Source organism: Notamacropus eugenii, chromosome X (assembly GCF_028372415.1).
Source record: "Notamacropus eugenii isolate mMacEug1 chromosome X, mMacEug1.pri_v2, whole genome shotgun sequence".
NCBI lineage: Eukaryota > Metazoa > Chordata > Mammalia > Diprotodontia > Macropodidae > Notamacropus > Notamacropus eugenii.
Genome location: NC_092879.1, coordinates 94,920,919 through 94,946,204, shown reverse-complemented (window position 1 = coordinate 94,946,204; position 25,286 = coordinate 94,920,919). Strand labels below are relative to the sequence as shown.

Sequence of the window (25,286 nt, the reverse complement as noted above, 5' to 3'; positions counted from 1 at the left end):
ATTTAGAGGCAAAGATTTGCTTCATGAGGCAGCCATTTCTACTTTTTCGCAGCTCTGTGAGGTTCGGAGGTTTTCCCCAAGAGAATAAGAGTGTCTTAATCTTGTACCCATTGCTCCTTTAAATTGCAAAAGGGGCAAGGAAAAACAAAGAATAGCACAATGAGATATAAGTTTCAGCTATAGGGACCAACCCATATTTGAATGGGAATCACCTCTCTAATATGCTCTACAAGTGTTTTCCCATCTTCAGTTTAGAAAGATGGCTACCTTTCTGTCCTTGACTTGATCATGAGCTTCAATAATTCCAAGAATATTATCTACCAGAGAGTAAAAAACGCTTCAGGGTCCTTTTAGCTCTTGGAGGTCAGCTGCAATATATCAGAGCATAACATCTTCAAGTTCCAAGAACATCAGGTCCCTCACTGATACGTGCAAAAGTATCTGCCTTGGAAACATTCATCTTGCTTAAACCACCATGTCCCTCAACCGAAAGCGAAACTCATGCAGATCAGATCACTTTGTTCCCATCAATGACTGCTGAAAGGGAACGAAGATGTTACAAAGAAGACACTATACATGAAATACCACTTTTGCTTAATACCAGAGCCAATACATTTTCTGGTATCCCTTGTGTGAATGTGTCCATTGAGGTGAGAACCCTTTCCTTCTGAGGCAGCCAATTCAACTTTTCCACAGATTCTTGAGGTTTACAGGTTTTCCATATGAGAAGTACATTTTTGAGTTCTCAGCTTTGTACTCACTGCTCCTTTATAATGATAGAGGCAAGAAAAATCATACAATTTCAGGGTTGGAAGGTTTGGGGGGCTACTGTAATGTACAAATGATATGTATATATACATATGTGAAGAATAATTATTTACAGAATAGGTCCCACCAGCGTCTTACCAAGTTTCATTAAAAAGAATGCTGAGCCAATGGACCTCCTGAGCTTTTGTCATTTCAAGTCTATTAAATGGAAGATCATATCTTAGTTTCTGAGGGCCCAATTAATTCTTTGCTGGCCATCTGCAAAATGTCAAAGAATAACAGCATCTTAGAGGTGTTGCTTGTTCCCAGGTTTTAAGGCCTCTCACAACTCTGGGAAAGTGTTCAGAATTGCAGTATCAATACCACTCAAGGTGGGACCGGACCTAAGTGGCTAACAAGACAAGCCTATACAGGAAGTAGAATGTTTCATGAATTCGATAGCCAATAAGTTGTCTTGTAGACCTGGAGTGAACATTATCATTAATGTGCGAACTCCTGCTTCCTGAAATGGTCAATTCAACTTTTCCACAGCTGCATTACATTTAAAGCTTTGCTTCATGACAGATGCAAAAGGAACTCTCTCAATTTTATATCCATTGTTACTTTATATTGTCTTAGGGGAAAGCAAAGTCATAGTTTCAGAGTCAGAAATTATGTCTAGTATAAGGACCATTCCACATATAAATAGTAAGTTATCTTAAGATAGGTCCCACAAAATCTCTACAGTTTCTATTAAGGACACATCAAATAAACTGAGACCTGACGCTGAGCATTTCCCATTCCAGCTCAACTTACTAAAAGTAAGTGTATCATTTTCTTGAAGCCATGTCAGATCTGGGAAGGTGTCTGTAATGAAACAAAGAACAGAAGTATCTCAGAGCTGGGAAGAACTTCAACTGACCTACATGCAAAAATCACTTCCTCCAAAGTATTCAACTTGTTCTACTTACGGTAGGATCCACCAGGACTCAAAACCACTAGTTCAACCGATGTCTTCCCCAGTCTTACTTGCTTCCACACATAACTGATGGAAGATGACTTACGTTCTAAGGACCCATTCAACTTGGGGAATCTGTGTTCAGAGAGTCATTGAACAAAACCTCTTTGAGCTTGTAGGAACCTCAACAGCTAAAAAGACAAAGCAATACATAAAACACAGCTTTTCTTTAAGACATAATCAAGAATATATTGTCTTGCAGCCCTTCGGTGAGCATGTCCACGTTCAGTGAACGCATCCAGAGACCTACCTGTATACAGGAAGCTAGTTTCACTTTCCATCAACTTCGTAAGGTTTAAACTTTTCCAACATGTGAAGCACAAATGGGCTTCTCTCAATTTTGTATGCTTTATTCCTTTAACCTGCCCAAGGCACAAATCCCAGATATTTTTAAAAATGGATATATATCCTTATGCCATACATAAACAACAATCATCTCTATATCACCCATAAAGGTTTACCTATATTCTCCTGAGAAGGATAACCATCCGATTTCACCTACCAGATCCCAAGCTTCAGCAATAATACCAAGTATATCGGTAGAATATTAGCTAAGGGCCCATTCAACACTGAGAGGACATAGAATTACGACATCTCAGAACTGGAAGGGATATCGGTGGCAGTCAAACGTGCAAATATAACTCCCGTGAGTACTCACTCATCTTGCTCTACTTATGGTAGGAGTCACCAAAATCCACAACCAAGACCACATCCCACACTCACCAGAATTTCACAGGATCCCTCATACAACTGAAGAAAAGAATGATATATGTTCTTAAAGCTGCACTAAATTCAGGGATCCTTTATTCACAATCACAGAATGAAAGTCTCTCAGACCTGGTATAGAGCTTGGTTGCTGAAAAGGCAACCCTGTATGTGAAATAAAACATTTCCTTATGGTTATAGCCAGTAAGTTGTCTTTTAGTCCTGCAGTAAACATACCCATGTAGGAGAGAACACCTGCTTCCTGGGGCAGCCCAATCTACTTTTTCTTGTACGTTTAAAGCTTTTCCACATAAGAACAACAATTGAGCTTCTCTCAATTTTATACCCATTGTTCCATTAAATTTTCTAAAGGGCAAGAAAAATCAGAATATCCCAAGAGAAGGTAGAATATTCTTATTTAGTACCTAATCCATTTAGGAACAATAATTACCTCTTTTAATATTCCCTACAATTGCTCTTTCACATTCAAATTAAATGATGCATCCATTCTACTGCCCTTCAACAGACTCCAATTTTCAGAAATTCCAAGTCTATTTGGCACCCGATGTTTGATATTGTCTGATGGCCTATTCAGCACTGTGAAGCCATCTTCAATAGACTCAGAATGACAGCATCTCAGTGCTGAGACGAACATCAACAAGTACCTAACCCTTGCAAAATTCCCACACAAAGGTTCATTTTGCTCTACATGTGATAGTAGTAACCAGGAAGGAAAAATCTTACAACTGATGCTCAGGCAAGTCTAATTCTTTTCATCATACACCTGACTGAAGATCACGTGAGCACTAAGAGCCAAGTCAACTCTGGGGCACACTGGTCAAAGGGTCACAGAATCAAAGTCTCTCAGAGCTAATAGGGACCTCAGCAGCTAAAAAGATGAACCAATACATGAAATACAATTTTTCATTAAGAACATAGATAATATGTTGTCTTATAGCCCTTGAGTGAACATGTCCATTCAGGTAACATACTGGCCTCTTGAGGCAGCCACTTCTGTTTTCCCATAACTCCAGGAGACTTAATGTTTTGTTTTGTTATAATAAGAAAAGCATCAATGAGATTGCCTATGTTTTGAATTCAATGCTACCTTAAATTGCTTAAGGGGCAAGAACATTGATAGAACTTCATGTGGGGAAGGCATAAACTTTTGACATAGGATCCAGCCTTTACATGAACATTAGTCACTTCTATAGTTTTCCCCCACAAGATTTCTTCCATGTTCTACTGAGAATGGTGTCCATCCTACTCATCCAATTCCTAGCTTCAGCAATTCCATGTATATTGGTTACTAGATGGTGCAATATTTTCAAAGGACTGATTTAGATCTGGAGGCTATCATGTTCAGTGAGTCACAACAGGATAGCAGAGGTTGTGAAAGACATCAGTGGCCATCATTTACAAGCAAAAGTAACCCCCAAGTGTACACATATTAGCATATTTATGGTAGGAGCCTCCAAACCCCACAACCAAAACTGTGCTGTGGTCTTACCGCAGTCTCACCTTATACCTGAAATACATATGTTGAAAGAAGATAATGATTTTCTAACTTTCTAAAAGCCCATTTAACTCAAGGAAACTAGATCAATGGAGCTACAGAATCAAAGTCTCTTAGAGATGGCGGGGACCTCAGGAACTAAAAAACCAACTTACACATGAAATAAAATGTTTATCTGAGAATATCATTAATAACTTGTCTTCTAACTCTTGAGTGAACATGTTGATTCAAAGGAGCACACTTGCTTTCTGAGGAAATCAGTTTACCTTTTCATTCAATTCTATTAGATTTAAAGCTTTTCTTTATGAAAAGTGTATTATGAAAAGTCTTCTCCCAGTTTATACCAATTATTTCTTTATATCAACAAAGAGGCAAGAAAAATCAAAGCAACTCAGTATTGGAGGTTGATTTATTCATTATAATGGTCAACACATATATAAAGAGTAATCGCCACTACAACAGAGCCCACAATTGTTCCTCCAGATTATCATCAAATGATTCAAAACCCGATCGCAGGCTTCTACCATTTCAGGCTGGTGGAATACAAAATGGTGACTTATTTTCCAAGGGCTAGTTAAGGAGCTATTGATTATCTACAATGAAGCCAAGAAAAATAGCATCTCAAAGCACAGAGGGACATCAGCTGGCTCTTTTCTATATGCAAAAGTAAAGGATCAGAAATATTCATCTGATTCTATTTAGAGTAGAAGTTACCATGCCCCACAACTAAAGAGACCACCTGTGCTCAGCACAGTCTCCCTTGTGCCCACATAGACTAGTCTGAAAAAGATGATGGGTGTTCTCTAAGGGCCCAATTATTTCTGAGAAACACTGCTCAAAAAGTCACAAAATTAAAGCATATGAGAGCTGGTAGGAATCTCAGCAGCTAAAAAAGAAGAAATACACAAAATAAAACTTTTCCTTAAGACCATCATACTTAATCCACTCTCTTGTAGCCCTTGAGTGATCATGTGCATTTAGGGGCAAACACTTGCCTCCCAAGGCAGTCAGTTCTACTTTTCTACAGTTCTATGAGGTTCAAAGGTTTTTCATAGGAGAAATGAGAATGGGAATCATTCAACTTTGAACACATTCTACTTTAAATTGCCCAATAGCCAAGAAAAAAACATACAGTTTCCACACCAAGAATGTACTGGCTTCAGTTACAGGACTCACCTTTTCTACGAACAGCCATCAGCATTATAATATTATAAGATTCCCTACAAAGGTTCTCATATAGTCCACTAGAAAGATACCCATCCAGGCACAAAACTGCCCCGACATGATCCTGAGTTTCAGTAATTACAAGTGTATTGGCTACCAAATAGTAGAATATTTTCTATGGACCCATATAGCACTGGAAGGCCATATTCACTAAGTCACAGAGTGATAGCATCTCAGAACTAGGAGATACTAGAGGTTATTGAGTTAACTACTATGTGAATACTGATCTTGCTCTGCTTATTCTAGTAGACATCACCAGTATAAAATGTGACAACCTCAATCTCATTTATCCCCACATACACCTGATGGAAGAACATGATGTGTGTTCTAAGGGCCTATTCAACATTTGGAAATGTTATTCAAAGAGTTACAGAATCAAAGCATCTCAGAACTATTAGGGATCTCAGGAGGTTAAATTATGATTCTGTATATGGGGAAAAACCCATATTTCCTTAATCCAGTAGGCAACCAGTTGTACTACAATCTTTGAGTGAAGATGTCCATTTAGGGGGCCATAACTGACTTCCATGGCAGCCAATTCATTTTTTCCCACAGATATATTAGGTTTAAAGTTCTATACGAAAAATGCACTTGGGAATCTCTCAGTTTCAAACTCATTGCTTCTTTATATTGACGAAGAGGCAAACAAAATCACAGAATTTCAGTACTGTTAGTTCTGTGGACCTATTACAATGTCTAACCATTTTATGAAAAGAAATCAGCTCCATAATGAACCCACACAAGTTTCACCTAGGTTTCCCTAAAAAGGATACCCACCAAATAGTTGAAGATCTCACTTGAGGATTCTGGCATTTCAGGTCTGTTGGATACAAGATGGCACCGTATTTTGTGAGGGCCCAAAGATGCTCTCGTTGCCTGCATGCAACTGACATAAGAACATGATGTGTGTTTCAAGAGTACTCCCAACTCTCAGAAACTGTTCAAGAGTCACAGTATCAATACCACTTAAGGTGAGATAGGACCTAAACAGTCGACAAGATAAGCCTATACATGAAAAATATTTCCTGAATTCTATAGTCAATAAGCTGTTTTATAGACCTGGGGTGAACATTACTATTAATGTGTGAACTCTGGCTTCCAAAAATAGCCAATTCAACTTTTTCGCAGCTGCATTACATTTAAAAACTTTACCTAATGATAAAAGCAAAGGGGCTTCTTTTAATTTTGTATCCATTGCTCATTTATATGGCTTAAGGGGAGGAAATTAAAATCATAGTTTCAGAGTTGAAAATGATGTGTGTCTAGCATAAGGGCCACCCCATACATAAACAGTAATCTCTCTTAAAATGGGGCCCCAATATTCCAGTGGGTTCTGTTTAAAAAAAAAAAGAACCCATACAAAGAGTATGAAGGCCGATCCTGGACAACTTACTAAAAGATGGTATCCAGTTTTCTCAGAGCTCATCCAGATCTGGAAGGATATCTGCCATTCTGGAATCAAAGAAATAAAAGCACCTCAGAGGTGGACCTCTAATACACACAAATATAACTATTTCATGCTCTGCCTCTGACAAGATACACCATACCCCAGAACCACCAGTGGTGAATCAATGCCCATCTAGACTTACTTGTTTCTACACACACCTGGAAGAAGATAATGTATGTTCTAAGCTGCGCTCACAACTTTGGGAAATTGTGTTCAAAGAGTCACAGAATCATAGACTCTTAGAGCTGGTAGGAAATTGAGCAACTAAAAATACATGAAACCAAACATTTCCTTAAGACTGTGGTCATTAAGTTATCTGGTAGTCTTTGAGTGGATCTCTCCATTAAAGCTCAATCACCAGCCTTTTTAGACTGCCAGTTCAAACTGTCAACAACTTCATTAAGTTTATCTTGCCATATAAGAAACTCAAAGAAGTTTCAATGAATTTTGTACCCTTTATTCCTAAAAACTGTCCAAGGCATAAACAAACCCCACAGATTTAAGCAATGGGATATATATATATATATATATATATATATATATATATATATATATATATATATATATATATATATATATATATATATATATACATATATGTATATGTATATATATATATATATATATATATATATATATATATATATATATATATATATAATTTCTGCCATACAGTGTAATCCAGACAGTAATCATACACCTCCATAATATGGCTTCATGGTGACTACCATATTGCTTCTGATCTGAGCCTGAGCTTTAGTAATTCTAAGTGTACTGGCTACCAGGTGATGGAATATTTTCTAAGAGCTCGTTCAGCATTGGGAGGCCATGTCCGATGCACTGGTAGATTACCCTATTGTGAATAAAAAGTATAAAAAGGTCTCCTTAATAGATACTAAGTCATCATGTAGTCTTTGACTGAAGAAATCTTTTTAGGGTCAAACACCTTCTGAAGGGAGCCAATTCTAGTTTTTCATAGCTACATTAGATTAAAAGCTTTTCCATAAAAGAAGTGTGAATGGGCTTCTCTCAATTTTGTACCATGCTACTTTATATCACCTATGGGGACAGCAAAATCAGAATTGTATTTAGACTTGGAAGATATATACATGAATTATAGATATGCATATATATAGAGAGATATATAGATATATTACATGAATAGTAATCACCTCTATAATATGCCCTGCAAGTATCCAACCAGATTCCACAAAAAGGACACCTATCCCATTGCCCCATCTAATCTCAAACTTCAACCATTTGGGGTTTATTTGCTACAAGACAGTGTCTTATTTTTAAGGGTTCCCTCAGCCCTGGGAGGCTTTCTTCATTGATTCATACTATCACAGAATGTCAGAGCTCAGAGTGGCATCTGTGGCCTTCTAATACATGCGAAAGTCACTCGAACAAGTATTCATTCTGCTCTATTTATAGCAGAAACCAATTTGCCCTACAATCAACCATACCACTCTGACCTATGAAAGCTTCATTCATTGATGGATGAAAATGATTTATATTCCCAGTAAATTCTAGGAGTTCTTGTTCAAAGACTAAACAGTGCTGGTAGGCATCTTAGTAGACAAATAGAATGTTATTCATCCTTCATTTTCAAAGATACATCACAGGGTGATGTACTGACTTGCAGAGTTGTGCAAAGTCAACAGCCTTACTCTCTCTTCCTAAGTCAATAAAAGTCCAGTGGCAGGACAAATGTCAAGATGACTGGTGACAGCTCAGGATGCAGTGGATGACCTTGGCATCTTCCATTCCTGATCAAGCTCTAAGCACTCTACAGTACCTGCCTTCAGCTGCCTTCATGGCTTTTGGAACAAATTGTCCTCATCTGCCCATTCTGCCAGCAGAAGTCTTCACAGGTCCATTCCACTCTGGTAAGCTTTGTTCAAAGAGCCACAGAATCACAGCCTCTAAGATCTGGTAGAGACCTCAATAGCCAAACAAACTAACTATACCTTCCAGCTTTTTATTTTGTTTTTACTCAAGAATTGACTTCTAGTCATAGAATCATAACTTTGTAGATTCAGAGCTGAAAACATTATTCCAGGCAAACAAATTCAACCTCATTTTACAAATATGGAAACTCAGACCCAGAGAAGTTCAGTGACTTGTTAGAATGACATAACCCTCAAGTGTTTGAGGTGAAATTTAGATTCAGATCTCTGACTCCATGTCCAGGACTATCCATTATACTTTATTGCCAGATAGAGTCACAGAGTCTCCAAAATTTAAGATATTATCTATCTGCTAAGTTGAAAACTCTGCATGAATATGAATCCTCTCAATTAACCTGCCCCAGCAGCATTCAGTCCAATGACCCATGGCCATAGATCTAACTCAGAACTTTCCTGAGAGTGCTTATTAAAAGGGGTTGTATTATTTTCTAAAGGCTCATTCAGTTCTAGGGGCCATCTTCTGTGAATCATAGGACCTTAATGGTTTTGTGACTGGGCAAATTAAAAATTGCTACAGAAATTCTCTAAGACTATAAATTGCAGAGAAAGTGTTTCTTCATCCTGAGTCTTTGCTACATTGATGAAATCCTATGTCCTGTCCCCTGTTACTTCCCCATATAGCTCTTCTATGTCATCTTTAATGAATCACAGTTGAAGTGAACCTCAAACATTAGCAAAAGTAACTCCCAGAGAAGTATTCTTTCTGCTTTATTTCTGCTAGAAAACATCTCATCCCACAAAATTAGCCACACAACACTCATCTTCCTCTAAATCAATCTTTTCCATATGCCTTTGATAGAAGATGAGGTGGGTACTAAGGACTCATTCAACATGGGGAAAGTTTTTTCCAAAGAATCACAGAATCCTGGCTTCTGAGGGCTAGAAAGGACCTCAGCAGTCAAACAGCAGACCAAGCCGACCTAGAAAACCCCCAGAGATTTTGTGCAGAAGGACGTCCCCAAAGTCATCATATAGCACTTCAAATAAGTATCTCCAAGGAGAGGGCGAAGACCAGCCTCAGGGGGCAGCCCATTCTGTTGTGCCATAGCTCTACTACTTGATAGAAAGCTGTTTTTTCTTGTATCAAGCACAGATGAGCGTCCCTCTGTTGCTCAGTTTTTTCCGTACTGCCAAGAAAGAGTCAAAGCTCATTCCTGTCCCTCAGAATTCTGATTGCCATTGAGATTCAGCTCCCCAAAAATTCTATTCAAAGCAGCCACTCCATTGATGGCTATATTGATAAATATTCCATAAAATGTTATTTTTATTAAAGAAATCATTTACCTGTTGATAACATATCCCTGGGACAGCTAGGTAGCATAGTGAATAGATGGCTGGGTCTGGAGTCAGGAAAAATATTCAAATCTAACCTCAGAAACTTATTAGCTGTGTGACCCTGGGCAAAGACTTTCAATCCTCTGTTTGCCCCAGTGTTCTCATCTGTAAAATGGGGATAATAAAAGTAAAGTGCTTAGTACAGTGCCTGGTACATACTAAGTGCCATGTAAATGTTAGCTGTTAATATTTTCATTTTACCTTCTCTGGCATATCTTTAGTGATTCACAAAAACATTCTTCACATGCATCATTATTGAAAAAGCATTTAAGTATGTTCAAAAAACATCTGAAGGCTCATTCAACTATATGGCAAATCTCCCACACAATATAAATTGTTCTGATACTTGTTTCCTTGAGTCTTCAGTTATGTTTTCTATGTGTCTCCCAACAGTAATTATTAACAAAAGAATGCATTTTAATTTGTTGCCATTTTGTTTTCTGTTTATTATCTTAGCCATTTTACCATGGCAAGAAGAATATGTGTTTCCCAATGACTTTTGGTCTTTTGTTTTTCACTAATAAGTAAAAAACCTCAAAAGAGGATTCTAAACATTATCCTTAAGGTTCCTGTAATTCTATTAAGGACAGGATTCAGTAACACATGGCCTTAAAGATGACTGAAAAAAATAGAGGTTTGTTTATATGTTCTGGATGTTTAGCTTTTAAATGACTAATTGTAACTCCTCCATCTTTCTTTCTGCCCTTCTTCCCACATCTGCTCTCCCCCATCCAATCAGTTGCCAAGTCCCATGGATTCTACTTTCCCAACACCTTTGGTATGTACCCTCCCTCCTTTTTCCTCAGATATTACCACCACCTTGCTATAGGTCCTCCTTGCTTAATGGATGGTCTCCCTGCCTCAAATTTCTTCCCATGCTAATCCATCCTCCAGTCAAATTGCTCTTCCTAAGTCACAAGTCCCTGACCATGACATCCCTCTTTTAGATATATTCCAGTGGCTCCCAAGACCCATGAATTCCAGGATCAAATATAAAATCCAATGTTGGACTTTGAAGTTCTTCATAGGCTGGTCCTTTCCTACCTTTGCAGTCTTCTGACCACTTACTCTACTCCCACTCCCTTTGATCAAGTGACACTGGCCTCCAAATCATTCCCGGAAAATTCCATTCCCAATTCCACTCCCCTCCCCTTCCTAATGGTGCCTTTTTTCTGTGATTATCTTCAATTTCTCCTGTCTATAGTATGTTTGTATGTCGTTCGTTTCATCTTGTCTCCCCCATTAGATGGTGAGCTCCTTGAGAGCAGGGACTAGGGGTTTTTTTGCACAGTGCCTGAAACATAGTAGGTGCTTAAAAAATGCTTGTGAACTATTATCAACATAATATACACTATGACTGAAATTCACAGTTAACAGCAATGGAGGTATAACAAAAATGAAGTGAATAAAACAAGAGAAAGAGGTAAAGCCATATTTCAAGTCATCTTGATCATCTCAAAAGTGGGTTGCTTGCATCCTCATTATTTTTGCTTTATGATGCGGACAGGAGTTGGAGAAATGCGGGCTCTGTCATGTACTTGTTGTTTGTGATCACATCACTGGGAAGATCTTCAAGCTGTGATTTCTTTGAAGAACTCCTTTGAAGTTGCTTGTTCATTTTGTGAAGAGTAATTTAGATAAAAGCAGATCATATGACACGTCAATCCAAATTAGCCAGGCATATGGAAACTGTAGTATGTGGAAATATTCAGAAAAAGAACAAAGGCTTTCAGGTGCTATTCTTTTCTCAGAACACCCTGCACACATTATCTATACGCCTGACTGTCTGTCATAGGGGCCAACTGAGAATGCCAATGATCACAGGCATACCAGCGATCATCAAGGCTTCATTTTTTTTTAGCTCAAAATAGATAGATGAAGCAAAGATCCAGTAGTTTATTATCACCCTCCATCCTTTCCAATAGGTCATCTTACATACACTGTTTTGCACATAGTATGCACACCCCAGCCTCAAAACCACTGCTTTTTTTTATAACATATTCTGCAAATGATTTCTTATGGTGCCTTTGAATGATGATCTGTAATGGGGGAAAGGGGACACTACATCCTGAGACAACTGTCCAGATAGTTCTTCTGAGGACGTTGTCCTTATACTTAGCTCCAATCTACCTCCCTCTGATATGTCACTGTAAGACAACAGGGAAGGGCCCTTTCAGTTTGGGGACTTTGTGTTGAAAGGGTACAGAATCCCAGCATTTCAGACCTGTTGGGGACCTGAGAAGTCATACAGTTCTGGATAAAGAATTCCCTCTGCACAGTAACTCGACTGGTGTTGAACCAATCCCTGTTAGCAAATCCATCTTTCCTTCTCAATCCAAACCCCTCAGACTCTGACCTGTGCATTCTAAGAGCCTGTGCAACTCTGGAAACCTGTAATCCAAGTCACGGGATCACAGAATCTCTGAGCAAACAGGGACCTCAGAAGCTCTTTAGAAGCAGCAAAAAAAAATCTATTTATTCATCCTACTTCTTCTAGAAGCTTCTGTCTCATCACCAATCACACATCCCATACTTAACCTGGGCTGATGTCTTGCCATGAGCACTTGTTGCAACATGATGTTTGTCCAAGGACCAGATCAGCTCTGGGATTCTGTGTTCAATATGGCATAGAAACACAGACTCTCAGAACGAATTTGGTACCTCAGCAGTCATTAAGTTCAACCTGTGTTTGGGAAGAAAAATAACCTCAAGACCACATACACTCCAATTCACCATAAAGCTTGTGAGTCAATCAAATTAATAAGAATTTATCAAAGATCTACTCTGTGCCAGACCCTGTACTAGACACTAAAGATACAAAGACAAAAATGAAACGTCATTGCCCTCAAGAAGCTTATAATCTAGCTAGGGAAGACAATAGACACAAATATGAGTACATATGAAGTTCGGCCAAAATAAATGCTAAGTGATCTAGATGGGAAAGCACCAGAAAGGATTCATAGAGTCTGAGCTGAGCCTAGATGGAAACTAAAATTTGTAAGTGATGGAGGTGAGAAGGGAATTCATTCCATTGGATCGTTCCAATGATCTCCTAATTGTTCTCACCATTTCAACTTTCTCCCCATTTCAAGCATTCCTCTGCAACTGCCAAAGTGAGGTTTCTTAAGCAAAGATATAATCGTTACTCCTCTTGCCCCAAGAAACTCTATTAACTCCCTATCTCTTCTAGGACCAAATATAAATTTCTCTATTTGGCTTTTAAAAACCTTCCTAAGCAGGCTTCAATCTCACCAGCCTCAATTACACACTAGTTTCCTTCCCACACTCTATAGTCCAACCAAACAGAATTTCTCACTGTTCCTCACACACAGCACTGCCCATCCCCTATGCCCAATGTAAGACAGGTCTCCTATTCCCCATTAGCATCTCCTCACCCATCACAGGGCAAGGAAGACCCACCCCAAGGACTGCTCCTTCCAAAATACATTTTTGTCTAAGTTGAATAGTCAAATGTATCATGATGATGATACGTACACTAAGGGCCTGTTCACCTCAAGAAGGTGGTGTTCAACAATTCATTAAATCACACTTTCTCAGAGAGCAGTGACCACCCTGTATCTAAAAGAGAATCAATCCTCTTTACACCATACATCATATGTGATCTACCAGCCTCTGCTAGGAAATCTATCTCTCCTCCAAACCTTAGCTTCAGGCCTACCCTAGTCTCAAAGTTTCCCCATATGTACTTGCTACAAGAAGAAGTTGCATATTCTAATGGCCCTCTCAATTCTGTGAACCTATAATCAAAGTAATAAAGAAAATAGGCACCCAGAACTGATGGGGCCATCAGAGGCCACAGTAGCTGTGAAAGAAGCCCACTCCCACCCCCACAATGGCATATTCCGTGACTGTTCATCCTGCCTTTGCCAAGAAACCTGCCCCCTCTTCCAACACCAGATCCCACAGTAACCCTGGTTTCACACCTTCTGAAATGTACTTACTATAAAACAATGGTGAGTCTTCTAAGAACCTGTTCATTTCCGGAATAAGTATAAGTGGAATAATACCAGGATCGTCAGATGCCACCTAGTCCAACCTGGACTGAGAGAAAATAAAAGAAAGAGAATGTACCACAAACAGCTATGAAGTTTTAGGTAAAGATCCTTATTGAGGGGCAACCTAATGCCTTTGGGACAGTCCATCCAGCTATTAGGTAGCTCTGTTTGTTAGAAAGTTTTTCATAACATGAAGTATAAATTTCCCATCCATTTCTCCTGGTTCTGATGTCTAGAATAAGAAAGTATGGCAATACCTCAGACTTGAAATTTACCTTAGTTTGCCATCTAATCTAACTCATACACGAAAAAGATTCCCCTCCATAACATCCCACTTCAGTAGTCATTGTGCTTCTGCTGGGACACCCTCCCTTCCGTGGTCCCACCATGAGCTTTAACCCTGGGTTCATTTCTTCCTAAGTTTAGTTAACGGAAGAGGCATTGTTCTAAAGGCCCCCTTGGCTCTTGGGCAACATAATCACAGAATTCTACCATCATGAACCTTCCAGAGACCTCAGAAGTAATGCAGTTCAAACTATAATTTTAAAAAATTCACCTTCATGAGATATATCACAAGTGCTCATCCAGCCCTTGACTGAATGTCTTCAGTAAGAATGAATTCACTGACTTCTGATATAGTCTTTCAGATCACTTTAGTTCTTAGGAAAATTTCCTCTTAACCAGCTAAAATGCGTATTTCTTTGACTTCCATTCACTAACCTCACTTCTTCCTTCTGGGGCTAAGCAGAATTATAGAACCTCAGAGAAAGCAGGAACCCCAGATACTCTTCAGTATAACAAGTACCTGAAACAGGATCCCTTCTACATTGTAACCCACAAGCAGTCTGATAGATCTCCAACATATAGGAATCGGAACTCAAAGTTCATTATACTTAGGCATAACTCTGATAGGAAATTTTTTCATACATCAAAAAAATGGAGTTGATGAGATATAGTACAAAACACACACACACACACACACACACACACACACACAGTATAGAGATAAAAGAGGGCCCAGGGCAGAGCCTTGGAGAAACACCCAAAATTAGAGATCAAGAAGGATAATACTGAAAAAAAAAGCCATTAGTTTTGTAAACTAGTAACTTTAGGGACAGAAATTTCAATTGACAGATGAGACCAGAAGCTATATTGCAGAGAATTTAGAAGAGAGAAAATAGAAGGATCGATTAGAAATAACTTTCTTAAAGAGTTTAGTCACTAAAAGGAGAAAAGAGATAGCACAATAACCCCTCTACAACATTTTATAAGTTCTCAACTTACCTCTACTATGAATTCTAGACTGATCTTTCTTCTTTCCAGCTGCACATTACCAGATAATGTTATGTGTTCTAGGGACCTTTTCAACTCCGAGAACGTGTGCTCAAAGTCATAGAGTTACAAGAACTCAGAGCCAATAAGGACATTAGAGGCTCTCTAGTTCTTGCAAAAGAGCCCTCTTCATAACATAGATTGGAGCTATTGTGCCATCAACCGTATATAACAGACCTATGTACTTTCCCAAGTATGTGGGGAATGATGATGTGTGTTCTGAGGGCCCAGTCAACTCTGCAAACCTGTGTTCAAAGGGCTGCAGAATCACAGAACCCTAGAGCTGGGAGGGACCTTAGAGACTGTCTTGTGAAAGGGGTACCTGAAACAGAATATGCTCAAAAAACAAATTCCATAAGCAATCATCCAACGTGCAATGTAAAACCCCACTGCCTCGATACAGCCTTTTTGAAAAGCATACATTTTAGAAAAAAATTCCTTTTTTCAAGCTCAAATCTCTCTCCCCTCTGACTTCTTCCTATTGTTCCTATCTAGTTATGCATTCTGGGGGCAAGAAGCACCTTTAAGATCAAAGAGTTGAAAGGCACTTCCAAGGTATTTAAGGGTAAAAGTACCGATGAGAGAGAATCCCGTATTCAATATATCCAACAAGAGGTCACCAAGCCTCGGCTTACAACATGTTCCTCTCGGGTACATGCACATGTAATAAGATTATGTTATATGTTCTAAGGGTCCATTCCCCTCTCTGATGTATTTGGAGCATCAAAGTATCTATCTACATGCTGCTAGAGACCTCAATGGCCCTACCTGAGCAAGAATTTCTTTACAACCTCTCGCAGGAGCTCCGGTAGGAAAGTCATTCTTGCTTCATGGCCAAAGACTAGCTCTAAGCACAAAGCTCCCTACATGCCCTCGCTACAGAATATGGTCTGTTCAAGGGGCCTATTCAGCTCTGAGAGCTATTGAGTAAATGTTTGTACAATCCAAAAATTTAGGAACTGGTAGGAAGCACTAAGACTTTTAGCTATACAGTCACTGAAAAAGAGTTGCCTCTCACAGCATAGCCCACAAGCTGTTATTCTGCCTTGACTTGACCTACCTTTGAATCAGGGTTAGTTTTCCCTTCCTAGTTTCTCAGAATGAGTAGGAATCAAAGATTCCTATCAAATAATACCTAAATACCTAAAACATACCTAAGGAAAAATACTTAAAACAGAATGTACCCTACAGTGGGTCCCACAAGCAGTAGCCTTGCCTTTGACTGAAGATTTCCAATGAGGAAAGAACTTACTACCTCCCCTTCCATTTTACAAATAAATTGTCATTGATGTTTTGATTGGGTTTTTTTAACATCATCAGAATTTTTCTCAGAATACTACTCCCTCCCCAATTCCAGAGAATCATTCCATACATCAAATAATATTTTTAAAGGGAAAAAAAGAGGAAAAAAAAACAGAAAAGCTAATCAATATATTGTACATCCAAAAAGCCTGAAAATATATACAATTTGCCATATCCACAGCCCATACTTCTGAAAAGGAGTAGGGTAGGGGAGTTTTCTCATTTCTCTTCTTTGGGTCTATAGTTATTCTTGGCAATTTTACCACATTCAAATTTGATTGCTTTGGCTTTTTCCCATTTGTATTACGGTCACTGTGGATGCTGTTTCCTGGGCTCTGCCAGCTTCACTTTGCTTCAGTTCATGGAGCAAGCTTCCTACTTCCATGCTTCTCTACCTTCATTATATTTATCATTTCTTAGAGTACGGTAATACGACTTCTCATTCATACACCACAATTTGTTTCGTAATTCACCATTAGAGGGTATCTACCTTTTTCAAGTTCTTTGTTACCAAAAAAAGCGCTGCTAAACACATTTTGTTATATATGGAGACTTTCATCTCATCAATGACCTTCTTGGTATATAAGCTTAGTAATGGAATTTCTGGGTCAAAGGGTATGGATATTTTATTCACTTTTTTGGATCATTCTAGGCTGCTTTCCAAAATGGCTATACTTATTCAGAACTAGACCAGCAATTCATTTATAAGCCTGTCTTTCTACAACTCTTCCAATATTATTGATTTCTATTTTTTAATCATGTTTTCCAGTTTTGCTGAGCATAAAGTCAGGGATGTTTTGATTTTATTTCTCTTAGTAGTGATTTTTAGAGTATTCTTTCATATAGCTAATAATCTGCAATTCTTTTTAGAAATGGTTATTCATATCCTAACACTTAACTAGTGGGGGAATGTCTTTTGGTTTGCTAGTTATTTAGGTATCTTGAATACAAAACCCTCATCAGAGAAATTTGATATAAAGATTTTCTTTCCATTCAATCATCTTCTATCTTATCCTAGAATCAATTTTGTTTGTGAATAAACTTTTTAAAAAAATACTCTTTACAGAAATAAAGACAGAATTTAAAAATTGGGAAAATATTCACTGCTCTTGGGTAGGTTGAATCAATTTAACAAAATTGATGGTAACTGAATTAATTTAGTTATGCAGGGTCATAACCATCATACTATCAAAAGATTATTTCTTAGAGTTAGAAGAAAATAATAAGTTTAATCTAGAGGAACAAAAGTCAAGAACCTCAAGGGAAGTATGAAAAGAAAGCAGGAAGAAAGGGGCTAATTTCCTGGTCTCAAATTATACTGCAAAGCAGTAATCAAAACAGTTTGCTACTGGTTTCAATGAGATTAGATACTGGGCACCCAGTAGCAAATGAACATAATGTATGAGTTTGATGAACACAGAGATTACAGCTACTGGGCAAGGACTCGCTGTTTGAAAGAATGACAAAGCAGAAAGTAGTCGGACAAAAATTCGGGTTAGATACCTAATACCTCACACCATATATGAATGACTCTAAATGACTTAGAGATAAGAAGTTAAATCAGAAGCAAATTAGAGGAGTAAAGAAAAAATTACCTTCAAATTTATGAAAAGGGGAGGGTCTGTGAAGAGACAAGGGATGGAGAGGATTACAGAAGATAAAATAGATAATTTTGATTACATATAATTAAAAAGGTTTTACACAAACAAAACCTGAAAAGGAGTAGGGTAGGAGAGTTTTCTCATTTCTCTTCTTTGGGTCTGTACTTATTCTTGGTAATTTTAAAACATTCAAATTTGATTGCTTTGGTTTTTTCCTATTTGTATTACTGCAAGCAGCTAGAAAGAAATAGTTTTAGTATTGTGGAAATACAATCAGGATAACACAAGATCTAGCATCTTCTCTCTTCTTGTAGGGCAAGATAGATTTCTATACTCCATTACCTGTATTTCTTAATTTTTAATTTTATTTAAAATTTTTATAAACATTTCATTTTTTTTTCTTTCTTCATTTCCCCAATTGCATAAATGAAAAGAAAACCTTATAACAAGTAAGGAAAAATTTATGTCTTATTCTGACAGTTTCAGAGGAAACTGGGGAAACTGCCATAAACTGATGCAGAATGAAAGAAGCAGAAAGAAGAGAAAATTTATACTAGTACAGGAAAAAAATTTTTTTAAAGATTTTATAACTGATCATTGCAGTAACAAATTACAAGTCTAGAGATTAGAAGATGAAATATGCTACCCACCTCCTGCCAGAGTAATGATGAACCTAAAGTGTAGCATGAGACATCAAATTATCCATATTGTTTATGACAGTTTCTAAATCCTTCTGGACATCAAGGTTTTTTGGGGATGAGGGAAATAATTTACGTCTTGTTCAATTTCTTTTTCTGATACTGGGTTTATTTAAATAATCTCTTCCTTCTTTTATTGACCTGGGATATTTTATGTTTTTGTAAGTATTCATCCATTCCCTGTAAATTACCAGTCTTGTTAGTATGCAATTGTCAAAATAGATTTCCTTTATTTTCAATTCAGTTGTGTGAATTTTTATTTTTCACTTTTGGGGCAAACTATAAATTCTCTTTTAAAAATGAGATTGGCTGTGTATCTAATTGGTCTTTTCTTTGCTTCAAAAACCAATCTCCTACTCTTATTAATTCATTTTTGTTTCAATTGTCTTAAGCTCTTCTTTGATTTTTAGAAGTTCTACTTTGTTGTTTAGTTGGAGGGGGGTTGATTTATTATTCTTCTAGGTTTGTTTAGTTGCATGTTTAATTCATTGATTTGTTCTCACTCTCTTGTTGATGAAAATGTTTAGAGATATAAATTTTCCCTGAGGACTGCTTTAGCTGAATTCCATAAATTTGGTATGTTATCTCATCATTGCTATTTTCTTGGATGAAATTTCCTATTCTTTCTGTTATTTATTCTTTGACCCAACAGTTCTTTAGAATTATTCTTTAGTCTCCAATTTGAATTTTAAAATAGTTCACCCTCAGTGGAGATCTTTGATCAAAGACAAATTGATCACTTGTAGAATGTGGTTTAGAAGTGATTCCTTTTGAAGTAACATATGCAGTATGTACTAGAGCAAGACTTCTAAAACTTTTTATGACTCCCTTCAGCACTTCTTAAACTGTGGATCACAACCCCATATGGGTTCCCTAACCCTAACCCTAACCCATATGGGGTTGTGATCCACAGTTTAAAAAACAAGGAATTAGAAAGTCTTGGGAACACTATGTCCCAGAGCTGAATGGGTCCTTTGAACGAACATAAGACATTGTTTTACAGAGGTAGCTAGGAGAAAAATTGAGCCTACGACTAGCTTTAAGAGGGATGTGGAGGAGGGATGTGGATTTAGCAGAATCTGTAAGACCACTGTTAGAGATGTGTAAAGGATCTTCTTCAACCATTCCTCAATTGATGAGCAACCCCTCAATTTCCAATTCTTTGTTACTTCAAAAAGAACTGCTAGAAATATTTTTGTCCATATGAGTCCTTTTCCTTTGATCTCTTTGAGGTACAGATCTAAAGGTGATATTGACGGGTCAAAGAGTATGAAGCAGTTTTATAGCCCTTTGGGCATACTTCCAAATTGTTCTTCAGAATGGTTATGGCAGTTTACAGCTCCACCAGAAATACATTAGTGTACCTGTTTTCCATCATTCTTTCCAGCATTTGTCATTTCTGAAAGGGGTGAGGTAGTACCTCAGAGTTGCTTTAATTTGCATTTCTATAATCATTAGTGATTTCAAATCATTTTTTTTATACGGCTATGGATAAATTTGATTTCTTCTTCTGAAAACTTCTTGTTTTTATCCCTTGACCAGTTATTAATTGAGAATGGCTTTCTTCAAAACTCAACTCATATCTTTTTTATAAAAGGCTTTTCATAGTTTTCCTCTACTGATATTGGTAGTGCCATCCGGCTAAGATTATCTCCCTATTAGACTCTTTATATCCTGCATGTACATAGTTGCTTGCATGTGGGTGAGATTTCATTAAAATGTAAACTCCTTGAGGGCAGAGAATCCTCCAGTTCTTGGCACAGTGCCTGGTACAAAAAGAAGCTTAGGAAATGCTTGTTGATGATGTAGTGCCATCAGAGACATAGCAATTTTTTGTATATTCCCTCATCTGTGCATTTCTCTATCACAATATTTTAAGAAAATCAAGAAAAATGTTCTCTTCATACTTCATAACACAAACCTACCATGTATGTACACATTTTCTTCTTTGGAACAAATGTAATGCTAGAGATTCCTGTAAAGAGAGTATCTTTTGTCATTTCCAGGGCAAAAACTTTAAAGAACTAGATGGGGAGAGGAGAAAGCTAGTGAAAATTCAGTTTTCTCCACCCACTCCATTGCCATTTTCATCCCTTGATCCATTAGTCCATCCCCCATGTTCCCTAGGCTGAAGGACCAATAAACCATCAAGCCTATGAGAAACCTAATCAAGTCAGAAGTAGAGCTGCTTCAGTAGCAGCCTGGTCCTTCTTACCTTTGACCAAATGTGTACACAACATGCACATATATATATACATATATATACATACATACATACATACATACATACATACATACATATGTACACACACACACGACAGGGAAAAAGAATGTGAAAGGCAACTAGCTTTCTAAACTCTTAATAGAGTTCAGTTTGTCTTTGGCATGAGATGTGGGTCAAAAGTCAGCTATTTCATTCCAGTCAGTTCACTCATCTCATTTTACCATAAACACTATATGGGGACATGTCAAAGCTGAATTAATATGGCAGAAGGACCAGGATGATAAGGAAGAAGGATGATTCTGTTTCTACCAAAATACTCAGATAGCAAGAAAAATGAGAGAGCAAGCCCGACCTATGGTTAATGTGTATTTGTGATGGCAATCAGCACCTTGGCCTGAGATTCTGTGAACATGGGACCAAGATGGTTTTACGATTAGGATAAAGACACCTTTCTGTGAGTCTTTTAAATTGTTCAGCTTGGTTTACTTTGTTAATTTAGATGAAAGGCTTATGTAGCCAAATGAATTAAATTGAAAAGCTGAACATCATGGTAAACAAATGATGTACAGAAAAATCCAAGGAAACAGTCTGTGTGAGTGCTTCCCAATTTGGGCTTTGTGGGCTCAGCATTTTTGGTTATAAGCTATCTCTGCTCCATACATGTCTCCTCTTCCTCTAGCCATCCTTGGTTTCTGGAACCCCAGAAACTTCAATAACACATAAAATAGTATTGGACCACTTCTGCATCACTGTTCAGAGCATCCCAGGCATGTGTGCATGTGTGCATGTGCATGTGTGTATATGCATGCATATACATGTGTGTGTATGTATGTGTGTGTGTCCCACCTCCCTTCCCAGGTGCTCTCCAAGTAAAATGGGTGGAAGGAAAAACCACAGCCCTAAACTGGGGCTGCGATAGGAGGGCTCTCAAATGGTGACTCCCCTTCCTCATCCACCCCCTTTAGCAGCATCTTCCTTCCTCTCTTAGCCTCCCTTCCTCCCCTGATCTCTCCAGAGGCCAGAACACTTCCCTTGCCTTTCTCTTCATGCCCTTGATCAGCTCAAGATAAGCCACAAGCCTTACCATGAGTTGAAATGCACCAAATAAAGGCCCATTGCTTTTAAAATCACTGGCCAGTTTGATGCTTTTGTAAAAATCTCAAATTGCTCTGAAACAGCTTTAACAGACTGGGCTGCAGGCTCAGCAGCCTCAGGAAACACTGCTTCCTAGCAGGAAAGGATTTCATTTGTGATACAATTATTAACCAATGAACCATGAAAAGAAAGACAGAATTCAAGTTGTAGGGGACAGTTGTGTTTAAGAATCCAGGGGAATTAAAGATGAGGAAACTGAGAGGGGAAATGGCTAAGGAAGCTAAGAAGGGAGGGAGGCAAGAGTCTAGCCCATCTGTGTACTTTACTCTGAAATCTGTATTATTCCTTGGCATGGAGGAAAATTCTGTGGTAAAATATAGAAGGTAATCCTCTCTGTCAAGTAATGAGGTTCCTCCTCCAAGTAACGACGTCTAATATTGCCCTTGTCAATGCTTTTGGACATAAGCATACTTTACTACTTTTTTTCTCTCACAAAAGCAGCATGGTATAGTGAATAAAGCATTGGGCTTGATTTCAGAAAGACCTAAGTTCAAATCTTGCCCCTGAAATCCTTTTGTAAGGCTTATCTCCAAAGCTAGACAGTAGATGATCTCGGTAGGTGGAGAGAGGGGGTGTTCATGCTTACAAAATCCCAGGTCCTTAGGCATAGTTGGGGGAGGGGGGCTAACCTTGCAGTCAGGAAGACCTTCATTGGAATACTATCTCAGATACTTACTTGAGGTGTGTTGGTGAACCAATCAGTTTTATTATGGTGAAACGGGGATCTCAATAGCACCTACCTCCCAGGGTTTCGGTAAGGATTAAACAAGGTACTATCTAGGAAGCATTTCATAGACCTTAAAACTGAAAATGATTGTTTCTCTTACCCAATATATGCAAATCAAGCACTTCTCCCCTATTCATCATTCAACTTGGATAAAATGAGAATGTCTACAAGGTAATTTACAAACTTCAAGAAGCTTTTATTAAAGGCCCTACTATATGCCAGACACTGTGCTAAACACCAGCAAGAAAAAAGATAAAGGCAAACAGCCGGCCACAAAGAAGCTAGAGACTGGTTAAATGGGAGATAAGAAGGCATCAGAAGCAAGGGTGATCACAAGAGGCTTCCTCTAGAAGGAGGGATTTTAGCTAGGACTCCAAGGAAGTCAGGGAAGTGAGGAGGAGGAGGAGGAGACAAAGGAGAAAAGTATTTCAAGCATGGGGGACAGTCCATGAAAATGCTCGCAGTTAGGGGGCAGCCAGCATAGGAAGGGCCTTGAATGCCAGCCAAAAGATTTTAGCTTGATGCTAGAGAGTTTAGGTTTCTTGAGTAGGGGGAGCGACATGGTCCTACCTGTACTTTGGGAAGATGACTGACAGCACCAGCTGGAGTGGGGAGAGACGAGGCAGGCAGCCCCATGATCAGCTTGTTACAGAAGTGTAACCATGAGGTGATGAGGGCCAGCACTGCAGGGGTGGCAGTGTCAGAAGACAGAAGGGGCATACGTGGGAGGCCTTTGTAACAACTTGGTTGGGGGGGGTGAAAAAGATGAGAGGAGAGTGATAACCTAGACCGTAAGACTGGATGACTGGGACGACAGTTATTGTTATAGAGAAGGTAAGAAGTATGAAGCAGCTGAGTGGCACAGTGGCTAGAGCCCTGGGCCTGAAGTCAGAAAGATTTGAAAGCAAATTTGGCTTCTGGATCCTGGGCAAGTAACTTTACCTCTGTTTGCCTCAGTTTCATCATCTGTAAAATGGGAATTGTAAGACACTTACCTCCCAGGACTGCTGTGAGGATCAAATGAGATAAAAATTGTGAAGCACTTAGCGTGGTATTTGGCACATAGTAGGCACCATATAATGCCATCTATGAGGAGGAGGAGGAGGAGGGGAAGAAATGCTAGCTCTCATTATTATTGATTTTGTCATCATTTGAAAAGGACAGTTTGATTAAATTGCTCAGACCAATAACTGATATCATCATCCCAGGATCTCCACTTTTCAAGGAATGGTTTGGGGAGAGTCTGGAGCAGGGCTGGGGAACCTGAGTCCTCGAGGCCACAGGTGGCCCTGGAGGTCCTCAAGTGCTGCCTCGGATTGAGTTCAAGGGTTACAGAACAAATCCTTTTATTAAGAAGATTCGTTCTGTGAAGTTTGGATTCAGTCAAAGAACTGCACTTGAGGACCTAGAAGGCCACATGTAGCCTCGAGGCCACAGGTTCCCCACCCCTGGTCTAGTGCTACAGTGTGTAAATAACAGAAAATACCGAGAAGTCTACATGCCAAGACAGATCCAGAGACTATACGAATATAACTACCAAACGTTATTCATGTCAATAAAGACAGACAAATAATTGGTGAAATATTAACTGCTCGTGGATAGACTGGACCAGGATGATAAAAATAGAAATGCTACCTAATTAATTTACTTATTTGGTAGCATACCAATCAAACTATCAAGGATTTCTTTACAGAGATAGAAATTCTTCAAGAAAAAGAAATGGTCAAGAATCTGAAGGAGAGCAGTGAAAAAAAAAGTGGGAGGGGAGGGAACCAGTAGAACCTGATCTCAAACTGTACTCCAAAGCAGTAATGATCAAAAAGATTAGGCATTATTTTTTAAGTAAATGACTAAACTGTAAGTTTTACATGTGAGGTTTCCATCATCCTTGAGGGGGAAGCAGTTGCATTCAATGTAGTCAGTGCTACAGATAAGTTTGAGGCCTGGGGAGAAACCATAACAATTTGGATGATTCTCATTCACTACCAAATTTTGTGCAGTTGCCTCTCAAGTGGGGAAAGACTGAAAGAAAAATGAGATATTACTTTTTAGTAAGAAATGATGACACAAAATTCAGAAAAGGAAAAACAAACCATGGGAAGATCTGTAGGAACTAATGCAGAGTGGGAAAAAATCCAGAACCAAAGCAACAACATACACAATGATGACAACCACATAGCCCAGAATATTCCCAAGAGGGAGCCAGGATGTACTTAGGACCGGGGTCTGGGCACACGGTCAGCTGGAATACTATAGTGGACGTGCTCAA

General features: G+C 38.5%; 1 long non-coding RNA gene across 4 annotated transcripts; it reads right to left on the bottom strand.

The window, feature by feature from the left end:
• Positions 1 to 4,375: 4,375 nt before the first annotated feature.
• On the bottom strand, positions 4,376 to 23,690 carry LOC140515258 (uncharacterized). 4 transcript variants are annotated; one of them, XR_011970914.1, is made up of 5 exons: positions 23,588 to 23,690; positions 13,925 to 14,024; positions 9,912 to 11,651; positions 6,604 to 6,662; positions 4,376 to 6,096 (listed from the first exon to the last, which is right to left on the bottom strand). It is a non-coding gene; the product is annotated as an uncharacterized lncRNA (long non-coding RNA). The 4 variants fall into 4 exon arrangements; XR_011970912.1 differs by lacking the exon at positions 23,588 to 23,690 and adding an exon at positions 15,263 to 16,482; XR_011970915.1 differs by lacking the exon at positions 23,588 to 23,690 and adding an exon at positions 15,263 to 16,482 and having other exon boundaries at positions 13,925 to 14,019.
• Positions 23,691 to 25,286: the final 1,596 nt, after the last annotated feature.